The sequence below is a fragment of the Plectropomus leopardus genome, chromosome 2, assembly GCF_026936395.1.
Source record: "Plectropomus leopardus strain MGB_pleo_1.0 chromosome 2, ASM2693639v1, whole genome shotgun sequence".
NCBI classification, from domain to species: domain Eukaryota; kingdom Metazoa; phylum Chordata; class Actinopteri; order Perciformes; family Serranidae; genus Plectropomus; species Plectropomus leopardus.
This window is the reverse complement of record NC_142177.1, coordinates 7,354,717-7,377,545: the sequence shown is the minus strand read 5'-3', so window position 1 is coordinate 7,377,545 and position 22,829 is coordinate 7,354,717. Positions and strand designations below refer to the sequence as shown.

Sequence of the window (22,829 nt, the reverse complement as noted above, 5' to 3'; positions counted from 1 at the left end):
AATGCGTTATTTGATGTTATAAAAAGGGGATTTGCTATGTGTGCAGTGTGCTCGTGATCAATGGCACTGCTTACCACTGGGTTAGGCGGGTGTATGGGCAGGACTTCTATACCACTGCTCCACTTTGAGACCACTATTGCGCAGACTCTTGCTCCGAATGATGCCACCAATGCAAGATGGCAGCAACTGTATCAAGGATATTTTGGCTTCAGTGGCTACAGTGCAAAGAAGTGGACACACATCTTCTATCTTTATATACATATATATAATGTATGTATATAAAGATGGATATACCGTATATATAATATATATATATATAATTTACACACTCAAAAATGCTGAAGTTGCATTAGGCTATTCTCTCCACATTTAAGGTGTCCTTGTCAAAAATATATGAGGTCAGAAATAGAAAATTAAAAAAAAGAATATCTTCACATATGATGTAAATTATTTGGGGGGCTTTTTATTCCTTTTTTCGGTGCAGCAGTGTAGAATTGACAGAAAATTAGGTAGAAATAGATGCAAAGGTTCCAAGTTTGACTGAATTGGGGATGTTGTAACTGCCATGGTTGGCTTCTTAACCTCTAATCCATGGGGAGCAACCTATTACCCAGTTTTAATTAAAAACTCAATATTTATGTGAGTATTGGCCCGAAACATCCAGTTTACTCTTTCTGCACATCATAGGGCTTCAGCAAAAGACATAAGTGCTGACTGTCGAGACAGTTTATAGCTGTAATTACCCCTTTATTTTTGTGATTGATGATACAGAAGATTGTTAGTAAGCCCTTTTTAGAAACATTTTCAGTTCTAGCATCTTCAACAATCTACTCTTTAAAAAAATCAATCCTGGTCTCAAAAACAAATGCAAAATGACTTCAACCTCTTAACACCACATCACATTGTGGCGTGTTGTAATTATATGCTGGCATCACTGAAACAGTGCCAATGCAGAATCAGGCAATGTGGTTAGTTTTTTGCCCCATAGGTGATATAGGAAGTACAAAGTAGGTTGGTAGGCGGAAGGGTCAAACAAACACAGAACTTTCACCCAGAAGAATGCTGTTTGTGTCCATTGTTAAACTAAAAGTCAATGAGGACAGCCTTTAACTTAATGTACTAAGTCCTTTACGTACATATGTCACATTACGTGAAGCACTTATGTCAATTAACAGCATACTTGTACATAACAAATATAGTTTTTACCCGAAACAATATCTTATTAACTTTAACCAACAAATTATTTCAACACAATACATGCCACTACCACATGATGTGGTATTACAACAGCATGGTTATTTAATGTATTTCTGTGATATAACAAATAAGACATAAATGAGGGTTGTGTAACTATGTCTATGTTTATCCTTATTCATGACTATTAACGATTTAATATATCAACTATCTGTCCAATTGAACAGAACTGAATTGTTTAGGCAGATAAGTTATGTTTCTTGATAAAATTCTTAAATAAATAATCACCCATATAACCAGAAAAAAACATATTACAAAATAATCTGCAATAATAGATCGTAGTTTACAAGAACACACTGACCATGCACACATTTCAAAGAAGAGGAGATTACTGTATGCTAGCACAGCTCCTCCACCTGGAAAAACAGCTATAGTCGCAGTCATTTATAGCATGCAATAAATCACGAAGCCCAACAGACAAGCATGTTTCCCACTGATTGAGTACTCACAGAGTAAGAGGAGTCTGCTCGCTCTTTCCTCCACAGCCAAGACACAATCAGCCCTTTGGCCAGCTAAAAAAAAAGAGAAAGAATGTAAAGAGAGACACATGGTGAGAGGAAATATTGAGAGTCCTTGTAGTAATAATGTAAAGACATGAGGGCTGAAACGGACAGAGTTTAGTTAGCATAGCAGGAAGGATACAATCTGCAAGACACAGCAGGATTCAGTCCGCTCCCTCGACACAGAATAAATGTACAGCATGTACCTTAACAAACATTGCCCTCACTGAATGTAGTGCAGACTGAGGTTTGCTTATGAATACTTAAATATGCAGAAATAATCTTAAACTAAACAGGGCTGTGGGTGAATGGATAAATGTTTTTTGTAAAAGCGTAGGACATGTCTAAGATTATATTCCATTAAAATCATGATTTTACTGCTGTCAACAATTCATCCTTTAAACAAACACAGCAGGGCTATTCCACTTGCTTTCCTTGGGGGCCACTTTTGCAAAATGACAAGAGGCCCAGGGCCAGTCGCAGCAGCCCCCTACATGTTTCTACGATTTGGGGACATTTCTAGGATTTTAGGATGCTGGGACATTTTTAGGATTTTTGGATGTTTCTTGGATGATGGGACGTTTCTCGAATTTTAGGAAATTGCCATGACTTTAGAAAAATTTACAGGTTGTTTCTAGGATTTTAGGACATTTCCAGGATTTTAGAACATTTCTAGGGTTTTAGGATGTTGGGACATTTTTAGGATTTTAGGATGTTTCTTGGTTTTTGAGACATTAGGGGCTTAGAACTTCTGTTGGGGTCTGTGAGGGGATTCTCCACTGGCACTTTTTTAATAAAAATGCTCATTTTGATGCTGTTTCATTAACTCTGGCACTGGAAAATGATTGGGGGAGCAGATTTGGCCTGCAGGCCTTAAGTTGAGTATCAATAAAATACATTCTTTGTGCATGAGCGCATTCAATCAGCATTTAGAGATCAAATAGACTCACTTCTCTGTTAGAACACGAATGAAAGGGACAGACAACTGTCAATGTCATATTTGCAGTATCTAGACCAACAAGAAATTTTCCAAAATAATGCCTTCACTATGGTCTTGCAATATTTATATACACTGTGAAAAGATTATAAATTTATAAGCTGTATTTATACAGTCCACAGTGTACTTTACATAGTCCTTCATAGGCTTGTATTTGTTCCATTACTCATGCATAAGCTTCAAGGACAGATAAGTGACTCAGAAATACAGTATAATAAAAATACTTTGTTTCATGCATGCAGAAGCCACTATAAAATGCTGTCTTTTAAAGATATTGACCCCAGTCTGTTTCCTTGCATTACTGCTCATGTTAACAGATAAGTATGATGTGTTTTGCCTGGTGGCTGGTAGAACTTATGCATGAACTGAAGCGTCACTGATCTGAAATAAAATTATGCTAATTATGCTTGTGGTAAGTTACATAATATTAGTCATATACAGTATGTGCTTGGTACAGGCATAACCCAAGCAGCTCATTACTTTAATGAGTAAATATTTAAATATGCAAATATTTATCTAGGATAAACAAATTATTTGTTCTTAATCTAAAGATATATGGACAATGTTTTGCAACTGTGGGTTTAGTGAGGCTTTTTCTTTTTTTAATAATGAAAAAGTCAATATTGGTTTGTTTAGAGTATCTGTGTTTGCCAAGGACAAAGGACAGTGAGCTGACGATATACGGACTAAATAAAACTGTGTGCTTTTCGGATGATAAAAACTCAATGTGGTACGAAGAATAATGCTGTATATAATTTGTCCAAAAAACAAAGATCTCTATGTACTCAGTTGAGATCTGGTATTTTACCTTTGACTGTTAAAACTGAAAGGTATATGATTCCAGAATAAGAGGCGAATATGTCCAATGTTCTGTCTAAACAATTTTTAAAAAAAAGAGTTCCTCTTTGTTTTCTACTGTCCTTTTTATTGTAAACTGTGCAATAATGTGTTTGGTAAGATAAAAATAAAATATTAAATAACAGTGTCTTTTCATCCCACGTGGGCGAAAAAAGGCATGACACTTAATAAAAATGAATGAACGGCTCAAACTATTGCAATAGTCTATTTCTTGCTTCTACAGCAATTCAACTGTGGTACAGATAGTAGTAGCCTAACAAAAAAAATCATAACCAACTCTCTTGGGTAACAGCAGTCTTGAGGGAAGCTACTTCAAGACCCCTATGAGGGTGCAGGAATGACTCCTAAAGCCCTGAAATAAGTTAACATTTTAGCACTTCCCTTGTTTGGAAGTCAATGTTTTTTCCGAAGGGGTTTTTTGGTTAGATTTCCAAAATAAGGTCTAAAGCTTTAGAGATTCACGTGTTCTGTTCAACAAGATGAACTGGGCTACATCAGTGTGACCCACTTATACATTTTGAAGCCTTTGTGAAACGTTGACTTTTTACTTTTGGTGCTTGCATTTACACCTCAAAAAATCAAAAAAGTGATGTTCATTTGTGAAGATCATTTTGATGGAAAAATGTGTAAGCATGATAAACCTTTGTCTGCCACAGAGCTTATTTTCTGCAATAATTCAAAATCCAAAATGGAAAAATCCCATAGGCTTTTTATCGAGGGAACCAGGGGGATGCTAACTTCCATGTTGGCCCACAGATAGATGTTATTCCTGGGGCATTTTATAGATACTACAAGCTAATCGTCATTGGAAACTACAAGCAAGAGGAACTCTTCAGCATTTTCAAAGTAGCAAGCTATGAGCAACTTACAAAAAGGATATCAGAGCAAACTCATGATGAGATGATGATACTCAACTCAAAACGTATCATGAAAGCAGTTATGCTATCCACTGGCAGAATGCGGGGTGCAATAGCTAGCTATCATAGTTAGCAGCAATCTTTTCTAATAGTGCAGACTAGCAGTAGACTGGCAGCTAATCATGGGCCTTAACATCTGGCAGCCTACTTTCATTATGCAAAAGTGGCAATGGGTTCATCAAAAGTGATACAGATATATATGCTATCCGTTGCCAGTAAAGGTAGTACAATTAATTTAGTGGCATTACTCCCTAACAAGGATTATCAGACAAAAGACAGAGACAGAGACAGAGAAAAACGAAAATTTGTAACATATTGGAAACAGCCAGGTCACACAAATGTTACTGGGAAATTTACTTGAAGATAATTCAGTGGCACTACTTCTCAACATGGGTAAAGTGACTTTCTTTCTGGTTTATTCATCGTACTCATAATTCTAGAAACTCAACATAATTTATCTTGATGGTTACATGCTAGAGCAACTACCTTAAACTTGGAAAACTATCTGGTTTCAATAGGCAGGTGCACTTTAGACTACATAATGATTCCTAGCTCCCACTTTAGCACCCTTCCTCTTCACTGTGCTTTGTGTCAGCAGCTGTGACCCATTTAAAGGGCTGCCTCCTTTGCAGAACGAGGACTACAAAGGTGTAGCCTTCAGGCCACTGTGTTGAACAGCTGTCAGTCCACAAAGAAGACTAATCATACCATTATTGACTGATTAATTGATTGATTAGTTTATTTAAGGGTCATGCACTCAATTGTGCCCAGCCCACATGGGCTTATAAGACACTGACGATAACAATACAAAAAATACAAAGATGGTCGCATAGTCTTTTCTAATACGTCCACAGTACAAAATATATATTATACAAGGAACACTTAATAATATGTAAACCAATAATAGACAATTACACCAGATACAGTGTTTTCTGGCGTAATGTCCATGCATTTTTAATGAATCTTGCTAAGGCATAAATCTCCTTCTTAAAGAGACCATTATATAAGGCATGTGCTATTGGAACAAACATTAGTCCGACTTTTCTGAATAGGAAAATGAGCTTCCGTACAAGATTGCATTTATTAGGACAAAAAAAGTCAGATATCACAAACATGTAGTACTTCCAGACACACAAAAACTAATCATAATGACCTAAATGTCTGCACCGGCACCACAGAGGCCATTTACTCAGTGTAATTTGGTTTCCAGCAAGATAGACTCCAGCAGAGCTATCACAAAAAAGACTGATTGATTCTGCAGGTGGATAGAGCCCTGCTTGCACTGCCCATAATAAAAAACACTCTATATTCAACAGATTGCACTGTAAACATCAGACGAAAAAGGGGTCTTTTTCTCGAGAAAAGAAAATAGCAAACAATTTTACACCAAGGAGTATTTTTTTTGGGAAAAATAGGTAACAGGTCTTTGGTATTATGCAAGGGGAAAACATAAAGCTCTGCTTTAAGCAGCGTTCTTTGGGAACTTGTTTGAGAGAGTGGATCTTTTGAACACTTGAAATTGTTGAATTGTTTCCATTTCGGCAAACTGGTGTCCTGTCTGTCATATTTGTACACTACGCTGACTAAATTTTAGATGATTTATTATTAATGTGAAATTTGTATTTCATCAGAAATGGCTTCAAAATGTTCTATAATTCATGTTTTTTTTCCATAGAGGTCAATATAGCTCCAGTAATTAATACATTTTAGATTACCAATCAATCAAAGTACTGTATGCAAAGTAGAAAGCTCAACGTGACAAAACCCAGTAAGGAATACCTCCCAACTCTGGATGCCATTGAAAGTGGATGTTTCAGTCTCAACACTCCTATCAACCCTCAAGAATCGATGTTAATGTTAGCCAAAACAACTTAACAAGGTGATTACTCATTTATTCTCCCTCTATGAACGAAAAAAGCTATGTCCGTTTCAAACGTAAACGTCAGTGTCATCAAGTCTCCATGCATACTTTATGATAGCATAGATACAGCCAATAGATGGCATTAAAGGGCAGAGTTGAAGAGTTGAACAATACACCTGAGTGAAGGTGCTAATTTTAGCCACTTAACCCGCGAGATGTAATGACGTGGCACCAATAATTACTACCCATAATCCCCTAAGTAGTGCTAAAACATTGATCGAAAGACTGAATAATTAAAATACATACAAAGAGAAGTAACCGCCATAAAGATTCCACAGACCTCTATCCGTGCTGCTTTCTACTGTTTGCCTGTTTTCTAACTTGTCTGTGATGTGGAGTGGACACACTAAAACAATCCATACACACACACACACACACACACACACACACACACACATACTCATCTGCTGCAGAGCCGTGTACACAGTTCTGCTCTTCTGGCAATGAGAAAGCAGCCTATAGCCTATGTTTAGTGGGTTTACCCAGATTTAAAACACCTGCTTGCACATGCTTATTTTGGTGAAAAAGGGGTATCACTAAGCATAAATGAGCCCTAATAGTCCCTGTAAAAAGGGCTGACAGAGAGGTCCGGTCAACAGTGGTAGCCTGGACATTGTTATTAGAAGACACATTTTTGTTGAGATTCTTCAAATGTATTTTTTTTCAGTGCTATGAAAAGGACAAACAAAAGTCCACACACCTCTATGGAAATGATCTGAACAAGTTCCAGAGGTGGACAAAGAAAAACTCTGTCTCTATTGTCACATCAGGGTTAAGTGAATGTTGCGTCTTTAAAATAAAATGGATTTTGACAAAACCTAAAGGGTATATTGTCTGCAATAAAAGGTAGACCCACAACTGGGACATACAGTCCACTTTCACATGTTCAAGAGTATGCTGCTCTTCCTTCATAAAGTCAGATATAGGATATAAGGGATGACCTAAATGTTGGTTCTGGTATAGACTACAATTCCCAGAATCTCAATCTGAGAAAGTGGATAGAAAGCATACTTATATACACGTCTGCCTACTACAGCCCCTTCTGATCCTGTATTAATACAATGAAACAAGGCTAACAATAACCAGCCTCAGCCTCTTAGATGGAAGATGATTCACTGCGACACAGACTGTAGGCTAACACCTGCTGGTGTCGATGAGACACCTGGGCCAACTAATTTATTTCTGTGATATACAGGAGAGGCTACTTACTTGTTATATGAGAAAAAAAATATAGCCCCGTAATCCCTCTTCATATCTGCAGTTGCAGTCTCTCTCCTCCTCCTTTTTGCTTGTCTCATAGTGAAAATCATTAATAACCAAGTCTATCTCCAACATCTTTGAAATGTTCAGTCCCACGACCTATGGTCACTCCAAATTTTTCTACCACATTTTCAGACTCAACCTCTCTACAGTGTAGGCATACTAAATAGGAAAAAAAATCAGAAACTGAGACATGTATATTCCTATGAAAGTTGCTCAGTGGCACATGAAGCCAAAAAAGTTCGACTTCTGTGTGTAAAATTATCCAGATCTTCCACTCTGCTTCTACACTGTTGGACTCATAGGGCAGGCTGCTAGATACTTTTGCTCGCTGAGTGGCTACCTTCTGGTTTAGCTCTCTGCTTGAAACTTGAATGGGGATTAAATAATTAAATTATAAATCATTTTCTAGATATTCCAAATGTTATTGGGCCGAATGGATCAAATCCATAAGGTAAATAAATAACTAGAGATTGTTCAAATGAAAAAAATGTATTCACTGAATTACAAACACACCATCCCCGATGTAAGTCTAAGGGGAAATGTCTTTCGGGGCCCAGTGGCATCACGTGACAGACCCAGAAGTTGCAATGCCATGGCTTGGCCACCATGTCAAATTAGCTTCAAAGCCAGGCACTGTTCCTGGAGGACTGGGATAAAACCACATTTGGGTCCTGGATGCATGGCTGCATATACCTGCTGTTTGATTTGGCTTCTCCATCAGAGAGGACAGAAAGCAATACATTCTGGCTGTAACCTTAACGATATTTTAACTTCACTTCATTTTCAGGTCATCATAAATCCCTCATATTGTTTTGCTTTTATTTTCATTTATTTTGTCTTAAATGTAAGTCTTAAAGCATGGTTTGAAACTTGATTACAGTGCTTTCATGATTTATTTATTTTCTTTCTTATTAACCCAGCTGGCAAAAACAGGCCTTAAAAACCATCATTTCTACTTTTTCCACTTGATGACATAATTTTTTGCCATTGTCATATGAAGAAAATACATGCTATTTCAACTAGGTGCAATGTCACAATGAATGCAGCGGTAAATCACTGACATATCCAAGGCTATGATTAAAAAAAAGTTCACTTTGCATGTAGTAAAGTGAAAATAATTATTTTGTTCCATCTAAAAACATATTGGCATCATAACAACAACCTGGCAATTTAAAAGGTTAAAATTTGGAAAATTAATGAATATATTGGGACTAACTCAATGAAGGTAGAAAATCATATAAGTGTAATAAATTTTTTATAGCCTGATCTTAAAAAAGCATGTTTTGTGTGCAGAGCGATGCGAGCGTATGCATTATTGAAGCGGGCCGTAAGGGTTTAAGGTGGAGGTTTGTGAAGTACCCCACTGAAACCAGTGTTTCACGTTCTCTAGGATAGAACATGAACAATAAAGATGGTCAGTAGAGGTACACTTTCAAATTTGGTGCACTGTTCACTCCCACGCAGGGTTTAAAGCCTGCAACTCCCCACCAGTCAGTTAAAACTAAAGAGGCTTCTTGAATGAGAAGTGAAATGTCTACAACAAACTCTAAAAAGTAGTCTAATGCCAACGATATAGCACTAAGAATTACCATGATGTGGATGACTGAGAATCTATACCATCTTTTTCAATGCGTGTTTTTTTCTTGTCAGAGCAGCACAAGGTCTTCAGTTCAGCACTTGAAAAGTACTAATGTCAGTAAGCAGCATTTGCCAGATGAAAATTCCTGAAAACACAGCTCAATACATTAACCATGAATATCGCAAAAAATCCCTGAACAGAATCTAATGTAGATTTTGACAGTGTTGCCATTCTTTCACAACAGTTTTTCATGGAAAGTCAGTAGATAATTAAATACTCAAGGAAATCTACCAATCAATCTCAATTACAAAAGAGGTCTGTTCTTGAACACAACATTATGATGATGAGATTCAACCTATAGTCGAGTCAGAGTCAGACTCTTAGGGAAAAAAAACAAACTACAAAAGTAATGCATTTTATGACTCTGGCAGCAACAACGAGGCTTCTTCTAGAAGTAGAAGACCTCACTGGTTAACATGTACAACAAGCCACCATAGTTATCCGGACAACAAATACAGAGATTTTGACATCAATGACGGCATACCCAAGGAACAAGCAGCAGTACATGACTAAATTCATAAAGTGAGTGATAAATCAAAGACAATTCAGATTACAGTTTCAATGTCTCAAGTGAAAAATAATAAAGATTTTAGTTTTTTTTTAAAAGAAAATGTTATTGTGATGCAGAGCACTTTTAGAATATAAATCATGATGCATTACTCTGTTATCATACATCTTTTTCCTTCCTGAAATTGTATCAGTTATGGTGTGACAATTCTAGGCTTTTCTCCATCTCTGCGTGCACTGAGCATTTATTTCAACCCCTCTTCTCCATGCCCAGGTATCACATGGCCTGTTGGAAACCCCACTAAGTGCCCACAGCAAGAGAGTCCCATTACAGCAGCTGTACAGATTATGAATGATAGGGAAACTCTTTTCACATTCATTAAAGTGCCGCAAATGAATAATTCATGGAATCAAAGTTCAGGGCCTCCAAATATTCAACTGTGTTGCGTCAGGGCCTTTCTTCTCCAATTGATTGCTTCCAGTACAAGTGATGCATTTGCTGGTCAGGGATCTGTATCCCATTCAATGAAAACACCCGGAAAAAGCCCTGCAGGTTTCTGAAAATGACAGCGATTGAAACATTAAAGCAAATAAAGTGAGCCAAATTCATCAACAGACACCACTTCAATAGTGTTTGAATGAATAGATGTTTTTGTTTTGTAAATATAATACAGTAAGCACTTGCTGCTACAAAGATATGATGCAGTACATTATTTGTCTAAGCTGCCAATCATAATAAGTACTTTGTTACAACTATGCATTGCTCATTTAAATATTCCACTTACAGGAAAGATTGCTTAAAGGAATAAACCACCCACAAGAAACCATGTCAGTTAGTTTCTTCCTAGAGCTGCTTGGAAGAGACAGTAACATTGTTATCCTCATAATTCGCCCTCTGGCCTGCAGATATGTGACATATGATCCCTGCTTGCATAAACTGCATAAACACCAACCTCCTTGAGGGGCTTGTGCAGCCTATTTATATTCAGATTGTATTATCTCTTGTAGAAATAAATCACCCGTTTAGGATGGCAATGCAGAGTTGGTAAGTTTATGCAGTAATCTTATACTTCTCTGTAACGTAAAGGGTAATTGAAAAGATTGATAAGTATCTCCCATAACCCCAGAGATTAGGTGTGTTGCAGTCAGCATTTAAGGGGTAACTTTTCTCCATTACATGTGAAGTGAATAAAATGTTGTGAACATGCCGACTCTACGGAGCAAAGCCATATACAATAATTAAACAAGACAGACCTTCCCACTGTTTCACTTCACAAGGTAAATGAAAATATTTAAGAACAGTTTCTGTAAGGAGTATGATTAAAGCATGTTACCTACACCAGAGGTGTCTATGATGGGACTCCTGTATAAAATAAATACATATGTAAATACAGCTTTACATTCACCTAGTAGCAAGAAAATCTACCCAAAATAAATAGTATTGTTGCTCCATTATTGCGTATGTGTATTAAGTAACAGTTTGCCAACACGTTTACCATACTAATCAACCAACCAATAATTTCTTTGTCACACAGAATTATGCAATGAATAACTCCAATGGAATGTGATCTCATCAACTCTTTTAACTTATGCACTGCGATTTTCTCAGTTTTTGCGTCTTCTTACATTGCTGGCTGCTGCTTCAGAACTGTCCATGTTTCTGAATGGTTCTGGTACTCCATGGTTTCTGGTTGTGTCATGATGATGATTTAGCTTTCCGCACATACCCTAACCCAACAAGACGGCCGCATGGTCGCCTCAGGGGCAGCGCCATGCTGCAGCTGCATCTGAATGTCATTCTCAATGATCCACAGCAGGAACAGGACAGCACCTCACATTCCCACCATATTCAATGTAAATTACACGCCTTCTCTCACCAGAGTCCTCTACTCTGTCGGATCGGCATGTAGACTAGGAGCCTCCTGGCTAAATGGTGCTGCCCAGGATTTAGCTAAATCTTGGTGAATCAAAGGATATTACAGTTCCTGAAATCCTGTTGGAAACTGATGCAGCGTCCAGTTTATTTTTTCACGTCTGTGCAATGCAAGTTCAGCTGGTGTCCGTTCTTCTCCATCTAATCCTTGATGTTGACTGATTACATTTGAAAATCATTTGGCTTGCTGGCTTAGCCCTTTTTTTCCCTCCAGCTTGTGCGCTCTTCTTTGTTGTTTTATGCTCCATCTCTAAATTCTGGTGTTTCTGTGGGTCGTTGAACGCAGCACAGGTGAAACTATTTTATATATATTTTTATCCCTCAGCAGCAGTTTGAGTTGCAGCATAGATAATTCAGTTGTCAGAGCTGATCAGACTGATGAATCAGAGTTGAAGCAGAGTGCAGAGTGAGTAAATGCAAACTTTTAGACCAAGCAAAATGAATGGTTAAGTTTCACTTTCACTGCGACTGGTGTTTTGCTGCTCCATTTGTGACGAGTGTGGCACATTGAATAATCGCAGGCTATATATATTTCAATAGCGCTAAAAAACCTATTGATGGTGGCAGATGTTTCAATTGTGGCAGCCAAGGACAAATAAATGTGGAGGAAACCCTGCCCCCATTTAACAATGAAGTAAAGCAGGTCACCAAGTACTGCTTTCATGGCCTTGAACACCGAGACACTTTCCCTTTCCTGGCAAGATAGGAGGTGGTGGTTGAACAGATGTAAAACCGTGTCATCGCATCTTTCGATCTGCAGGTGACATGTGTTGCCCACCTTTCAGCAACAAAAGTCTGTGAACACAAATACATCAGTGTCTTCGCTGGGAATGTGGACAGTTGTAGCTCCACGCCTGGTTGCATCCAACATGTACTAGATGATGGAGACCTCAGTCTGGTAATTAGAGTCACATTGTGTGCTCTGCTGACCGATATGATCTCCTGTGGTGTGTCTGCACAGAAGCTTGCCCATACTCAGCTTGTGTGTCTTGTTCTGATACTTTGCTGCAGCTAGGTAGAGGGACTAGAGGGAGCCAGTGATGTTTTTTTTTATAATTTTGTTTTTAATGGGACATCACCTCATATTAACACAGTATCTGAAAGTAAAAACATGTCCAGTGATGTTTGTAACTGTTGCTGGTGATGCAGAGTGATGCTATTTGGCACAGAATAAAAGTGACTTCAGCCTTGATATCCTTGAACCCTGCCTGCTGTGTGCACTCAGGTCAGGGAAGAACAGGATCCTGTTGCCATTGAAATGTTATGTCCTCTTTGTCCATTCTGGCCCGACAAAGCACACACTCATTTTTCTGAAGGTTGTGGGATTCGGTGGGGATAGCCAACGTTTGGTGCCTCCAATTCTGATTTCCAGAAAATCTCACGTCCAGTGACTTTATGGACGAGCTGTGAGATCAAATAATGAGGCGAAACCTCTTTCAGTCTCCCCTGGTAAGCCATCGATTCTCAGTTTCTGTCTAGAACGATTTTCAAGGTCATCTACTTAGGATGCTAAGGCCTTCTTAGCTTTTTCAAGCTGGTCCTGTTGCGATGTTAGCTCGGCTAGCTCAACACAGCTGTGGCTCAAGCTGTTCTCATGCAATGAGCGTACGCTTTCCTAGGAAAAGTAATGCAGAATTTGTGCATATCCCATGTAATCACGAGCAAGTAATTCATGCATAACCCCAATTATTTTGGAAGGCTGGAATCAAGTGACCAATGCACTGGCCGGAATTAACAAGGAAATGGTCCTGAGCTGTCCAGGTAGCAGGTCAGTTACGTTGGTGGTAGAATCACAAAACACAGGACTCCTAGGAGATCTGTGTTCAGAACTGTGTGGCCTTTGGGTCATTTGAAGGCAAGACCTTACTATGTTTCTTTTTCGGAACCTAACCACTAGACTCCAGAATACCAACTGGCAGGGTACTTGTCTGTCTGAAGCGTTGTGAACACCAATCTGCAAGGCTGTGATCCCAAGTTTTGCAGCCTCTTGTATCTGCTCCTCCATTAGCCAATCAATGGCCAAACAACAATAAAATATGTATTTGTACAGGGTAGCATCTTCTTCATCACCAACAGAGCCAGTTAGTAAATCAAGTTTTTGCCAAATCCAGTCAGAAAAATAGTGAAAAAGTCCTTTCCCATGAGAAATTCTGCGTGTGCATCCTCTTTCTACTGTTTTTTCTTTAACGACTATTACTGAATTAACTTCCCTTATTTCTGTGTTTACTCTGCTAATGCTTAAGTCAGCTCTTGATAACATACAGAAGCACAGCACAACCTCGCCCCCAATTACGTTTCTGATCTCCTTGTTCCTTATTCTACTTCTCGACCACTCCAATCCACAAATCTTGGTCTCTTACCCATCCCCCGCTCCAACTTTAAAACAAAAGGTAATCTTGCATTTGCTGTTTTAAGCTCCTGCCCTCTGGAACAATCTTACCCATTCCATCAGATAAGCTGCGTCCTTGTACTATTTTAAACATCTACTTAAAACCCACCTTTATAGGCAAGCATTCCTATAGCAACTCCACCTGCAATGTTTTTATTTTCATCTTGTCTGTTCCTCATTAAACTGTGTTCCATACTGTAATTTACTGAAACTCAATTAAGTCATTCACTGATGTATTTCAAGTGTGTATATATGTATTTATGAAGCTCTTTGTCACTGCATGATTTAAAAAGTGCTATATAAATAAAGCTTTGCTTACTTGTTGCTGCACAAGCTGCTATTACTGTTTTGAAAGCAGAAGCCTGCAAGCTACGTCAGCTACTATGACGTAATAAGGACGTGATTGACTGCCGACGTTTTCAGCCACAGAGCAGATCCCTGATTGGCCCAACTAGACTATGGTGGATTGAAATCATTTGGGCTGGCAGAAAGTTCAGCCTGAGACAAGGAGAGTTACTGTGATCAGGATGGTCCTGCCAGACCAGGAAACACATAATTGCATTACAATACATTTGTACAACCTTCATATTTGCATTTACATCATTTTGCCACACATATCCCTAAAAGGGGTTTCTGGCCCCCACAGACCCAACAGCCTAAAGTCTGTGACAGCCCAAAGTGCAGGGTAAGAGGAAATAATAGCTAGCTCTAAGGCTATATTTTACAGCTTGTCAACAAAGCGGGATTTTCAGCTATGTTTTCTATCACACACATTAGTCGTAACAGATGCCCTTCTATTTTAAACAATGCAGCTCACTGGACAGGCTGTGTAATAGCGCATGTTTAACTTGTGCAAATAAACAAATGTGACTTAAAGTGTATTTTAATGTCTCAAGTCTAATTTCTTCCTTGCATAACCAAAACACAGGTGACCCACACTCCATACTGTGTCTGAATGCAGACTGTGTAGACACAGATGGAGCACTGAAGCTGCTGCTCTGCTAACATGCTGCTTTCACTACACAGCCTGTGTAGACATTGTGCTCAGAGTCAGATGGAAATGGAAATCTAAACATGTTGTCAAATTTGTGTATAACAGGTGCAGAGAGTAATGAGAGCCTGATCCATTATGACACTAAAATAATCTCTTTTTACACGCGCTCTAGGTGTAGTGCGCAGTTGTCTGGGAACCAGGATTATAACCCAGGAGGGAGTAATCACATAGATTTTTCATACTGCTGTACCATTCATACAGCCCTTGTGATTGCTATGATAGTGTTATAGTTTCATGAAACTGAGGCCCTTTTTCCACTTGAAAAACAAAACAAAACAAAAAACAATTAACACTCACCAGCACCCGTTTTTTGTCTTTAATGGGAAAGGTTACAGCCGGTCTCTATTCCTAGATCAAATAAAAACCTGTGACTACTGCAATCATTGGCCTTAAGCTCTGTTCGGCTACAACTGGCAGTGATGGAAACATGACATAGAGGTGCAAATTTTCATTTCCTAGGATAGCGAGGAAATGACATGCCCTACCCTCCCTCTGAATAGCCAGTACTCTTTGCCTTTGTTGGTTAGGTTTAGGAAAGAGGAGTGACAGGGTTTTCCACACATTAATTTCTTTTTGGCAGCCCACCACAATCAAAACATTTGCTGCCACGTATTGATTTTATATTTTTTGAGCTGCACCATTCATTAGAAGCACTATTGGACTATATATATATATATATATATATATATATATATATATATATATATATATATATATATATATATATATATCGTTTAATTATGCTTTTCACCACAATCTCGGAGCGCAGAGCGTACTCTGGGCACAGACCCAGCAACAGAACGCCAGTGAAAGTAAAAATTTATCACTAATTGCACTGGGTCTAAAAGTTAGCATTCCCTCACAGCGGCTGCTCCCCTCATTCATTGATCTGAAACTGCTGCTAAGGAAAAAGAGAAAGAGTTCTGGCTGCAAAATATTCAAATGTAGCGAGGACATACATACACAATATAAAAAATTCAGGAAGTCTGCTGACTAATGAAGCACCATCACGAATTGTGTCCATCTCCTGCCAAACAGTGCTTCAACAGCATTCCAAGTTAGTTTCCACCAAATTTAAAAATAAGATTCAAAGAGTATCAACTTATAAACAGAAACAGTAACCACTATACCATTTTACTAGCCTTCATGCTGCTTCACTTTTTACAAATACTGTTTTCCTGCACTTTTGTGATGTTGGACATGACCCATTGAAAACAAACAAACAAAACAAAAAACCCCAAACATTTATTTGTTTTTTGTAGAGCTGTGTACATAGCGCTGGTCTAGTCGTAATTGCAAACTTCTAGCAGGTTTGCCTACATGAAAAAAAAGAAAAAAAGAACACTTCTAGCCCTGCTAATTTTTGTGGGAAAATGCTGACAGTCAGATAGGTTTAAACCAATTGTGAAGACTGTGTCTAAGTGACTGTTTTTGAAAATTGCAAATTCAAGGATGTTTTTGAAACTATTTGTATTATTTTGAGGACTACTTTGTAAGGCTGAATTACAGCATTTCTCCAGTTTTAAAAGTCAAGCAATCAAAAAAGCAAAACAGAATGACAATGCCACCAAAACCAATCAACCCATCTTTGTTGCCCCAGTAAAGTGAACTAAAATTGAAATGAAAAGTGTTTTGGCGAGCGCTTTCAGCATATTATACCTGTGAAAAAAAATAAGCTGAGGAAAGGAAAAACCGTCCACCGAAAATTACTGTTTTCAGAGCAATGCAGTGACAGCTCTCTGTTTGATGTAAAAAAACACCAAAACAAATTTTGCTGAAGAAAAAAAAGGCTCAATCATAAATTGCTGATGCTGTACAGCCGCTTTATCACACCATACAGTATCATCACAGCTACTCAGGCTTCTGTCGGCACTGCCCGCTCGTCTTGCTGGCTGGGCAATTGTGGCTGTCAGTCACCTGAATAATGTGGGAGACAGCGGTGGTATTTCAGACAAGAGAGGGGGATTTTATCATCTCTCCTCCAGTAGGTCACACAGCAAATGACTAACTTTTGTAAAGGTGGGGTGTAAACAGCCACTGCTTTTCTTGACAAGGCTCTGACTGAGCTTCACTGTAGGCGAAATTTAGATTCATGACTGTCTGATTATCCCGACATCCTGGGAGTGAGTCTACAAGGAGTTTGCTCGGGTTGGGAGGCTCACAGCAAGCGACTTCAATGGGAAATGAACATAAGACGAAACCCCACAATACAATTACTACATAAAAAATTCATGCCATTTTGTTACTTCCACAGTTGAGTCTCTTCAGAGGTTCTGTTCTTGGAAGGCGCTTGATGAAGTGAGGAGTCTGCTCTCAGTTCTCAGGAGATTTTAAATGTCAGTCTCAGTGAGAGCCTGCGGGAAGGATCTGTACACACCAGCTTTGAGCTAACATATAGATTACATTCATGTCTGATGTTGTTGTTAACAATGGCTCTTTCATGTGCATTCTGCAGCAGTGCATGGATCAAATGGCTGCCCGTCTATTAGCTTGTTAAGCGAGAGCCAGATTGTCAAAAGGGAAGATTACAGCCCCTCAACCTGTGCAAAACGCTCCAGTCTAAATTTAATTTGTAAGGATGAGGAGGGCTTCAAAGCTTCTTAAAACAACAAAGGCCAGTGGATTTAGGGGTCTCAGACGGTCAACATCAATTGATAGCAGTCCTTCTGCTTAAACCCCTCTCTCCACCCACACGCACGCTTTCTCTCACCAGTGTGCAGACATTGGCCTCACCCGGTGCATTGAAGATATGTTATTAAAAGCATCTTAAAATTAATTATGTTATAGATGGTACAATTAAAGAATTTACAGAAATCTGTTTTACTTGATTAGCTTCCAAATGATCATGATGACGATGATGTGTTTTGTGCTTTGTTTTCCTTCACAAAAAAAAAGAAAAGGGTTTATTGGTGTTTAATTGAGGGTGTCATTCATTTGATATCCCATTAAAAATGATGTTGGAAAAACATGATATGCAGGCCAAAAATATGACGTGGGGAAAGTTGTCCATGTTTGCATAGTGGGAACTATGCTGTGACAACATTGGCATTTCAGTGATAGTTGCTGTGTACAGCTGGGGAACCTGAGAAAGAAATATTTTAAAAAGAAGAGTTAAAATCAATGCAACCACTAGTACGGCCCAAAAACACTCAATCCTGTATTTTCTGTAATGCCACCGCACAGCTCCCTTTGTTAGACCCTCACTGACCACTGAGCTATGTTTTTCAAACTGAAGACAGCCAAATGTAATGCAACCTTTGTAATCTCCAGTACAAGGTAATCTAACTATGATGACTATTAGGCTGATGGCCTCCGACATCGTCCATTGCCAACGATTCTCGATCATCAACTTCTGAGCTGGAAATTGTGTTTAAACCTACCCTCCACAAAAACCAATGAAAGGGCACAGGTTTTAGATGGTGCTAATGGCATTCACTGGTTGCTTAAACAGTAAAAATTCTGATTTATCTACAGATCAGATGAACTGTGGGCTGCCAGATGGCCAAAATGGTAACCTTTTAGTGACCCAAGTAGTCATCACCATCATGAAGATTTGCCAAACTCACTGATCAATATCTTTCATTTGCTGGACTGCCTACTGTTTTTTGGGGCTAGGGGGTTAATACACTAGTAACATTTTATAAATATCATGGGCTCCAGCAGGTGAGTCAAAAGGTGTCTAAGCAGCATTGCAAGTAAGTCATTAATACTTGGGCCTACAGAAAAATTGCATGCAATAGTCCACCTTTCAACTTCTCTTCCTCTCTCAATTATGCCATCACCCACTGGGATGTTTCAATGTCAACATTGTAAAATCCCATTAAAAAAGGACACTAAAATACTGTTCACAGCCTCAGTAGCACTCCACTTGACAAATAAACTAAATTTAAAGAAATGTTTGGAGCCCGCCTTTATCAAGCACCCCGTGTATTCTAAATGCTGTGTAGCCAAAAACAGCTTACTTAACTCCCCAGATCCATGATGAGAAGTTAAGATATATTACATCACACGCTGATACTCATCTCTGTGGGAAATTAGGTAATGAAATTATGTAATGGAGTACATTATTCTCTGTTTTCATTACTGTGGTACTGAATCGTGGAGCAGAACTCACTGGGGAACAATTGTCTCTGCTGCTGCTTCTTCATTTTTCTCAATACATGAGAAGCCTCCGGTTAATCTATATTAATACTGGAAGGCTTGTTTGTGCAGTGATGGCCCATTGTCAAAGCTCATCAAAAGTTAACTGTTTCACACAGCAGTCATGAAATAAACACATAACATATAGCGATGATATGATATTCAGTTATATAAAGATGTCAAAAGCTAAAAAGCTTGGTTCACAGGTCACAAAAGCACCTTGTATTTCACTCATTCCACAGCTGTCACCAAAATGTCAAATCTCAAGCAGCTACTCCAGCCAAAGGGGGTTGACAGAACTACATGTATCAAAAAAATAACATCATTGGTCTGTACACAAAGTGGGTGCACAAACAGTCATAGAGGACATCACTGCACCTGTTTTCAAAGCTGAGACATTTCAATTTCAGAATGCAAATAGCCTGGGATTTCTCTTGCTAAAGGGTCACGCTCTGCAAAAATCAAGAACCGCCTCTTCAAGAGCAAAACAATCCCTGCACACAATGCAGTTTCACAAGAGGATTAAAAAGGCTTCATATCATAATACAGCTGAGCATTAACTCTCAAAGTAAAGCTATAGAAATGTCAAATTTCAGAGAACTATTGACTGTGGCAGAAGATATTATTTATGTCGTGCTTGAGATGTTCCCTGAAATGACAATTCCAGTTCCTATGTCCCTTTTGATGTTTTGTCCACATTTCTGTCATTGGGAGCTGAATAATTTATAGAAAATATCTTAATCTGATTCCATTTAAATGACATTGCTTTACATACATTAAGCTACAGGCCCGATTTGTGGCTATAGTACTAAATAAGACATGAATGTACCAAGCATAATCAAACCTTTACCCTATTTCTAGACTTCTAGAAACAGGAAACAGAAACAAAATCAGATAAAACGATGCAGCCAAGATTTAATCAAGACAATGTTTATGTTAATTAAGTGTGGCTGAGTAACGACAACTATTTTTATAAAAGCTGAAATCAGCACATGGCGGCTTGAGCCTTCATTTGCTACATCTTGCTAGATGGAAATGTGGCAATATTGCTATTAAAAAGTTTGACAGCTAGGACAAGAAACACAAGCAATCAGGCCATCACACAGATTTTAGACAAACTCCCAGGTTAGTCAAATATGCCAATATTTTGGGGTGCAGTCACTTCTGGTTTTACCTAAGCACCCAACGCATATCGTCAACCCTGAGTTTCACGTTTCCTTCAGCCTAACAGGTCAGAATGGTCCGTCTTGCCTTTTTCTTCTTCTCTTAAGTTAATAATGTTAATACTGCTACTAGAGATGAATGCCCAAAGTAAAAGCTCACATCCCCAGCCTCAGGTTTCAATTATTGTGTCTCTCACAGACTCTTAGCCTGAGCATATCAACCCAGGACACAAGACACCCATTACTGCCAGGTCTCCAGCTCCATTCAGTCTATACAGCTGAGGGAAGAATGCTCTAACACTCTGTGGATAATAAAACTATTCGGTACATCTGGAATAGGCATTGGTGTTCATTATTGAGGTTCTCTAATGACATTTACCACTTTTTAAAAAATTGAAGCCAATGAATACTGAGATGGAAAAATAAAACAGGTCAGTGCATGGAGGTGTGCCGAAGGTTGCCTGAGCGTGTCCTTGTACTTCTTGGTGATTGGTCTATATTTGGTTAGCAAGCCACCTGGATCCTTTGTCAGGCACTAACAAGATAACTGCTTGCCATTTACACAAGAGACACATAAGTCAAGCTGTGAGAATGAAGGTTAAAGTTTTGTTGTACAAGAAAATCCCACAGATGTTAATGATGTGGGAGCAAAGACAATAGCAAATGTGGTGTTGATAAAGGTTTCTTGAAACTTACACAGGTAGTTGATGAGGTGATAAAACATCTAGCCTATATGAGCAAATATTTCTCTCTAGATAAAAAAAAATCCTTCCTGAGAAAACTGTGCAACCTTAAATTATTTGTTGAAGGATAAAAGCAAAAGAAAACGTGTATTCCTCCTACTGCATTTAATGCTTATTTATCGGGCTGTACCAGTTCAAAGCTTCATTCATATCATTTTTATTTTTGCATGATTCATCCTGTTTAAACCCTGTATTTCTGCACAGTTGCAGATATGGTAAGACTTTCATGGACTACTGTTTTTAAGCCTGGAGTTTGGCAGTTTGGCCATTGCCATCTTGGATTTTTGGAGCTAAAGGTGACCATATCGAGTGCCCCAGGGATGACCCTTTTTCTGCAGGCCAGCCAGGAAGTTAGCTTTACCCTGGTTCCCTCTTCAAAAAGCCTATGGATTTTTTCCATTGGATTTTGAAACATAACAGAAAGTATGCTCTGTGGCAGACAAACCTTTATGATACTTGGATGTTTTGTTCAGCATGATAATCTTCACAAATGAAAACCACTTTCAGGATTTTTGAAGCCTTAATGTTATCACCCAAAGTGAAAAGCTATTGCTAAGCTATAACAAACTACAATACAGTCGCGTTGCTACTGCTACGAGGCTGTAAAGTCTTGTTCGGCACGGCTCAATGTGATGACGTTCTGTAATCTCATTTATCTGTTTGTTAGCAATCGCCATTTTTAAGACAAATAAAAGCTTCAAAGTTTGCAAGTGGGGTATTTACTGACAAAACGTGAACGTCTCTTGTGCTAACCACAGACCTTATTTCAGACATGTAACCAAAAATCCATTCAGCCTGCTTAAAAACCAGTTAAACAAAATGTACTTAAAGTAACAAATTTAATGTCTGGCCAGATAGAGGACTGGTTAGTACAACCAAAAACTGAACCTAACCACTGAATGACAGCAAATTGTCACTGACACTCACCTGTCACTCATGGTGGCCACGACATAGTGACGACAGACATTTAAAGCTTGAAATCAAAACCTCTACACTTCAAATGTAATAAAAATGCCATTCACTACAGCCCTACTTTTTTAAATAATAATGCCAATTTCTGTAGATAAGAAATGCATGACAGTGGTGTCTGCAGAGGTATGGGATGTCTTGCACCTTTAAGATGAGAAAATGTATTCAAGAGGTGCATATGACAAGTACTCGAGCAACAAATATCACCAAAAAAACACATTAACCAGCTTGCTGAAAACAAAAATATGTAAATATACAGTAACACAGATATGGTGGCTGTTTCAACAACAGCATTCGGCAGGGAATTTTGAATTTGCCATCACACTGCAAGATAATAGTACATTAATATGACTACATTTCATGAACAGTTCGGGTCTCAAAAACAGTGAGGGTCTCATAAACACTGTGGAAGAAAAATCTTGACATTTCCTACTTGAACTTTAAGAAACTCAGAATTGGATTTTGTGGCGAAAGTAAGTTGGAATTTCAAACTTTCTGGTGTCTCTGAAAAACAGCTTTTGACAAAGTGCTGCTGGAGCATAAGGCTGAGGTGTTTCTTGCAGGCATTGGGAACAATTACAA

General features: G+C 38.5%; 1 protein-coding gene across 1 annotated transcript in view; it reads right to left on the bottom strand.

Moving 5' to 3' along the window:
- cntn6 (contactin 6) overlaps window positions 1-22,829 on the bottom strand; it is a 138,882-nt gene that overhangs the window by 66,152 nt on the left and 49,901 nt on the right. The window contains exon 2 of the mRNA XM_042495970.2: window positions 1,704-1,766. The gene's annotated coding sequence lies outside the window, so the exon portion shown is untranslated. The remainder of the gene's footprint in view (window positions 1-1,703; window positions 1,767-22,829) is intronic.